The 7,134-nt window shown below is 38.0% G+C and overlaps 1 protein-coding gene across 1 annotated transcript in view; it reads left to right on the top strand.

The window, feature by feature from the left end:
* The first annotated feature begins 1,240 nt into the window (after nucleotides 1-1,240).
* The window catches only part of LOC138172773 (activated RNA polymerase II transcriptional coactivator p15), a 216,636-nt gene continuing 210,742 nt past the window's right edge, over nucleotides 1,241-7,134 (top strand). The window contains exon 1 of the mRNA XM_069102626.1: nucleotides 1,241-1,257. The gene's annotated coding sequence lies outside the window, so the exon portion shown is untranslated. The remainder of the gene's footprint in view (nucleotides 1,258-7,134) is intronic.

Genomic DNA, 7,134 nt, shown 5'->3' with positions numbered 1-7,134 from the left:
TAAGCATTCTTGATGCAAAAACCAGAGCTGAACAGAAAATCTGACTTTCAAATACAAGAAGCAATAGAAGCATGAGAAGGTAAACAGGAAAAAGAAATCATATTTACATTCCTACATGGAAAAACGATAATTGTAACTCATGAGACTTTTCTCATTATAAGGATAGTTGAAGGGAATATATATGTATATATCTATGTATACATACATGCATGTATGTATAGGAGGGTATATGTGTGTATAAATATATATATGTGAGTGTGTGCATATGTATGTACATGTATTCATAGACAGGATACAGGATGAGTTGAATATGAAGGGATGATATCTAAAAAATAAAATTAAGAGGCGAGAGAGGAATTTATTGGGAGGAGAAAGAGAGAGACTAGGGTAAGTTATCTCATAAAAAAGAGGCAAGGGGCAGATAGGTGGCGCAGTGAATAAGAGCACTGGCCCCAGAGTTGGGAGGACCCGGGCTTAGTTCTGGCCTCAGATACTTAACACCCACCCACAAAAAAACTGGCTATGTAACCTTGGGCAAGTTACTTAACCCCAATTGCTTTAATAAAAAAAAAACTAATAAAAGAGGCAAGAGGAAAATGTTACAATGGAAGGGAAGAGCAGGAAGGTGAAAGGGAATGGGAGAACCTTACTTTCACTGAATTTGGCTTAAGGAGGGAATAACATACACACTCAATTGTATGTGAGGAAAATAGGGGGGAAGGGGATAAGAGGCATATTGGGGGAGAGGGTAGTTAGAAGCAAACACTTTTCAAAAGGGACAGGGTCAAAGTAGAAAATCAGATAAGTGGGTGGGCAGGATAGGATGGAGGGAAATATAGTTAGTCTTTCACAATATAACTACTATGGAGAGGTTTTGTGTAACTGCACATGTGTGGCCTGTGTAGAATTGCTTGTCTTCCCAGTCGGGGGGCAGGGAAAAAATCTGGAACTTAAAGTTTCAAAAACAAATGTTTAAAAAAAAATGTTTTTTACATGCAACTGGAAAATAAGATATATAGGCACTGGGGTATAGAAATCCATCTTGCCCTACTAGAAAGTTAGGGGGGTAATGGGAGAGGACATAAGAGAGAACAGATTGGGGGAAGGGGTATTCAGTAGGCTCGCTATTTTGGGGTGGGGATAGGGGAAAGACAGGAAGAAAAACTTGTAACTCCAATTGATGGACATCTAATTTGTTTCCAATTTTTAGTTATCACAAAAAGTGCTGCCATAAATATTTTGGAGTACATGGGGACTTTTTTCCCTTGGGTTATAAGTTTAGTAATGGAGTTATCTTGTTAAAAGAGTACAGACATTCTAGTGGCTCTGTTTACAAGATTCCAAAATGCTTTCCAAAATGACTGTACTATTTCACATCTCTACCAGCAATGTATTAGTATTGCCTGTCTTTCCATAACCCTTCCAATATTGACTGTCATCATAATAGTTCTTTATTATCATTATATTTTTGTTTGCAGATTTTAAAGCTCACTTACTGACTTTAGACTTTTTAGCCCGATAATGTTGGGTTCTGTGCTTTCACTGCTAAAGTTGCATGTTTTCATAGCTCCCAGATGGGTGTGATCTGGAGAGGTTTGTTTATGGCCATCCCAGTCTGAGCTCTGCAAGTTTGCAACCCAAATTTGCTTCTGTTAGCTTGTGCTTGGTTGAATTTCAGTAGAATATTGCTGTCAATGGCTTAGCCTGCTGAGAGACTACAGGTTCAGCGTGAATGAACTGCTAACTCCCCTTTGATTATTCATTCCAAACTTAGATGTTGGACTAAAGGACAGAGCTGAGTTTCTGCTGCTCCCAGGCTCAGAGTCACACAGCTATATTTCTGGCATTTGTTCCTTGCACAGTACACAACTAGGTAGGACTCATGCTCCCTCAAGGATGCCCTTCTCTGCCCTAGATGTATTAATCAGAACTGGACAATTCAGCAATATAGGTACCAGATGATACCTATTCCTGAACCCTGTTCTAGTTTAGGGATATTGTGGGATCTCTTTCTGTTTCAGTTTTTCCTATCCTCGTTCCCTTCCTTGGTCCCCCTTTTCCCTTTGGCACTGGAATGCTCTCCACTTGTGCTTCTGGCCGGTCCCCCTGTATCTATAGGCTTTGCTTTCTGTCTTTCTAAGATGCCCTGAGTTGGCAAAATGACTTTCCTTTGGCTGTCCCTATCAGACTTGGTCTGGTACATTTTTTAGGTTGTTCCAGAGGAACTTTGCTGGATAAAATAGGTAAAAATGTTTCCTTTTACTTTCTTCTCTTTTGGGAAAAACAACTGTTATGTTCTCCCTAAATCTTGCCTTTTCTAGGTTAAAAATCCTGTTCCTTCAAATGGTTGGCGTGGTTTTGACCATGATGGTTACTGTCATTTGGATACTCTTTAGCCTATCAATGTTCTTCCTAGAATGTGGGCAGGCAGAGCACAGGATTACTATTTCTTTGCCTCTCTTAACGTAGCCCAAAATCACATTAGCTTTTGGGGTTGCCATTTCAAATTATTGACTTCTATTGAACTTGTACTCTACTGAACAAATTGCCCAGATCACTTTCAGACTGTTTAACCAGGCCTATACCATTATGCATATGTGAAGTTAATTTTTTGAATCTGTTGATATTTCTTTGAATCCTAAGTTTATCATCTAGTGCTAGTTAACATTCCTAAATTTGTGTCAATGTACGAATCTGATAAGAATGTAGCTTTGCCTTTGTCCAGATCATTTATTTATTTTGGAGGAGGGAAGGCAGTTGGGGTTAAGTGACGTGTCCAAGGTCACACAGCTACTTAAGTGTCTGTGAGTCCGGGTTTGAACTCAGGTCTTTCTGACTTCAGGGCCAGTGATCTATTCATGGTGCCACCTAGCTGACCCCAAGATTGTTTATAAAGAGGTTTTTAGCGCAGTGCCAGATTCCAGAGACACTTCCAAGATGACATCTAACCATTAATGAATACTTCTGGAGTCTGGCCCTTTACCAGTTCTGAATTCATCTATTTGAACTATCATTTTAGCCACTTTCCATCTTTTCCACAGGTATAGCAAACCTTGCACATAGTAATGGGTCCTTAGTGTTGAGCTAAATTCCTTCTCTTCCCCCTCCCCTCTTTCGGTTTAAAGCTCTTTTGATCAGATGTATGAGATTTCAGGAAAATTCATTCTTACTCATTCCTGTTAGGTTTACTTCACTCTCTATGAAGAAGCCTGCCATACCTGTGTATTTTAACCTGGAATCCAGAAAGGCAAGTCTCATTTGATAACACCACTTTCATAGTCAACTATTCACTTTCCAAATCTGGCTATTTTGAATTCTTTGTTTTCAATAGTAGTAATGAAAACAATTCCTAATCACTGGCAATGTTTTCTATGCTCTTTCTACTTTATGTATAAATGCAGTTTTCTGCATTTTGAAGTTGATCTTTTCTTCTTGGCCCTTTGTCTTTTAATTTTTTGTCTATTTCATAAAGAAGGTTACCCATGGGATAGCTTTTATTCATTTACTAAAAAAAAAAAAATACTTATTTCACAATCTGCTTGCAGGATATATGGAAAGAAACAAAGATATTTAAGCCTCTTCTGGCTGAAACAGTCCTTACCTTAATTTGATGCAGGGGGGAACATACCCTCTTGTCACTTGTTTCAGGCGAGGTCAGTGATTTCGGCCCAGGCTCTGTCATCTCCCTATTATTTGCTGAGGAAGCTCTTGCATCTAAGGTTATCTAAGGTCTAAATTATCACTCCTCAAAACTGACAGAAGCAGAATTGGTGACAGGAACACTGATTTAGAGCCGACAGGGGTCTTCCAAGCCATTTAATCCAAACTCCGTATTGGTAAGGAACTAAAACGGCCACACAAGTCAGGTGACAGAGCTAGGCTTTGAACTAGCTGCTTAGGACAACTGGAATCTTTTCTGTTTCTAGAGGAACCATACAATAGAAGAGTGTGGGAGAAGTAAACTGGTATTTTCCATTCTTTCTAGGACCTAATCTATCATAAAATTGTACCATTTTCCTTCATGATGAGAGATATGATATATTCTGCTTCTCATTCAAATTTATACCAATAACTGGCTTTTAGATGTCTTACATCATAATTCCTTAAACACCCCAGAAGAAAACATATTCTCTGAAGTTGTAAAAGCATGGTAGAGGTGACTCATACAATTTTCTGATGGATGACATTTAAATTTGCCTTTTAAAGTTGCAAGGTGCCCTGAAACTATCATTAGGAAAGGATCATAGAATTTGGAGTTGTGAATGGACAAAACAAAGCATTAGAAGTACCTAGTATGTACCAGATACTGTCTTAAGTGCTGGTGATAAAAATGCAAGAAAGCAAGACAGGCTCTGCCCTCAAAAAGCTTACATTTTAATTGCAGAACATACTATATAAAGGAGAGCTAGAGTTGAAAATGGGGTTTAGTGGTAGAGAGGACAGCTAGGAAATAGCATGGTGGCCTTGTTTGGGGGAGCCCAGGGAGGTGTCCAGATGCCAGTGGGAGGAGATTCAGAAAGCAGGTGGCTTAATTTGGAAATAGCTTAACCAAACACTGGATCTGGAATCGTAAGACCTTGATTCAAACTTGGCCATGTCACTTATTACCCATGTGTCCTCATCTCTCTGGGCCTCAACTTCCTCATGTATAAAATGAGAGGGTTGTATTACATGGAAGTTAAGGTACTTTCCAAATTTAGGTGTGATTCTGTTATATGAAGCTTAATTAAAGGGGCCTCACACTACATCATCTTGACCAGTCCCCTCATTTTTCAGATAAGGAAATTAAGGCACAAAAGGGTTGACATATTCAAAGTCAGTCACACAGGTTTAAGTAGAAGAGCTACAACTGAATTTAGGTCCTCTGACTCCAAAATACTTTTCACTATACCATGTTGCCTAGGCCTATATTCAAGGAGCTGATTTTGTTTGGATAGGTATCTTCTCCATCATTATGGCAATCTTTCTAAATTAAGTCAGTTGGTCTAACGGCTTTGGCAGCTGAAAAAAAATTCACTAGTTCTTGGTCAACCATCTATTTATAAGCTTCTACTAACTTGGATAAAGAGGGCCTCTGTCAAAAAGTCAGGAAGTTTGTCTCAGGCCTGTCATCTGCTTACACATAACTTTCAAGAACTCAGCTCTACCACTAAGCCATGAGGACACTCAGGCAGGCCTAAAATATATTTAAAAATCAAATTAGTATAGTGATGCTGAGATGGAGTTCTTCTGACTAGAATAACCATTTATTTTGTTTTTGAAGGTTTGTGATGTTTTTATTTTTTTTGACTAATCAATATATTTAAAAAAATTTATTAAGGAGTGGCGGCCAGGTGGCGCAGTAAGAGCGCCGGCCCCAGATACTTAACACCCACACAAAATAACTGGCCGTGTAACCTTGAGCAAGTTACTTAACCCCAATTGCTTAGGGGTGGCCAGGTGGCGCAGTGAGTAAGAGTGCCGGCCCCTCCTGACGCTGGGGCCGGTTCCTGCCTCAGATACTTGGCACCCACGCAAAAATAACTGGCCATGTAACCTTGAGCAAGTTACTTAACCCCGATTGCTTTAAAAAAAGATTATTAAGGACTAACACATTGATCTCATGACAGCATAATTTTATGATACCTTTTAGAATTTTGATTAATATGGTCTCAATAATTTTTTCACAAATATCACACTGACATCCACTTAAATTTAGTCTATTATTTGGTTGCTAATAAACCAGAAAAATGGGATTGATGGTCTGGTGCTAACATGTACACATCATCAATGCTTACAGTGGCAGTAAATACTACTGGTAAGACTATATAATTAAATAGGCAACTCTCTAGTTACTGTAATGATGGGGAGGATACTTAGCATAAGCAAACAGAACCTACTGCTGGGCCTACATGCCTATTTGTAGTAAAATTACTCTAGCAATTAAAGCACTTGTGGGTTGCTGCTATAACTCAATAAATATGGATATTTTGAAATGGATCGTAAAGAGGTTCTTCAGTAAGAGGTAACCATTCCCTTTGGCATTCATTCTTCTAACTATACATTTTAGATTGAGTTTTGAAAATAAGGAAAAGTCAAAGATTATAAAATAGAGTAGCTATGTTCCACATACTATCATAAGCGCTGTCCTTCACATTAATTTCCTATGGTTTTACTGAGGGACTTCGGGGGAAAGGGTCATTTCAATATATGTAGTTACACAATATTAGATCTGTAAGGAACATTCAACTTCATCTACAATTTAACCTCATTTTATAGATGAGGAAGGAAATAGGCCCAGAGAACATAAGCTGCCCCCAGTCATGCAACCTGGCCTAGATCCCAGGTCTCCCAACTCCCAAGTTAAGTGCTCTTTGTACTTCATCAGTTATGCTAAGTTGAGAACATTGTTCCATTCTATATCTATATTTGGATATTCCAAAGAACTGGCTTGATCATTATGGGCTTGTTGAATACATAACAACTTAAGTTCCCAATTCCTTATGGGGTTGCTCAGATGAAAAATTTTGACACTGAATGGCCAAACATCTGGTAATAAATTTCTCTGGACTTTGGCTTGAACCATGGATAAGAGTCATAAACTACATAATCTCACTAGGGCCACATTCAAACTTTAGTGAAACATGGTAAACTTTGTTCTGTGGCAATGCCTTTAATGGACCTAGATATTTATACTACTATTAATTGTATGAAAGAATTTATTTCAGCTAGAAAATAGTAACTTGGCAAATTTATTGGAAATAAACTTTGGTAGGCAAAATAGAATCCGTAATTTAAATGTTGGCCATTTATATCTTTAGCTTTTATGTTTATCTACTCTTCAGAAATTTTGTATTACCACAGAGCAATAATTATACAAAACTAGTTTGTACTTACTCGAGTCACTTCAAACAGTCCTAGATTCAAGAACATAAAAAATTTAGGGTTACCCAAATTATAGCAAATAGGTAAAATATGTAAAACTAGATACTAAACTGTGATATAGTAAACTCATTCATCCAGAATGGTTAAGAGAATGAATGTATGATTAACCGAATGTTCATCTTAGGATTTCTAATTTGCAACAAATTCAAAGACAAAATATATACAATTGGATCTTTCTGCACTAGCGGAGCATACTCACACCAATGAGGT

The sequence above is a fragment of the Petaurus breviceps genome, unplaced genomic scaffold, assembly GCF_028583685.1.
Source record: "Petaurus breviceps papuanus isolate PSGF00001 unplaced genomic scaffold, PetGlider_PUasm1.0 129, whole genome shotgun sequence".
Classification (NCBI taxonomy): domain Eukaryota; kingdom Metazoa; phylum Chordata; class Mammalia; order Diprotodontia; family Petauridae; genus Petaurus; species Petaurus breviceps.
This window is presented reverse-complemented; position numbering and strand designations above follow the sequence as displayed.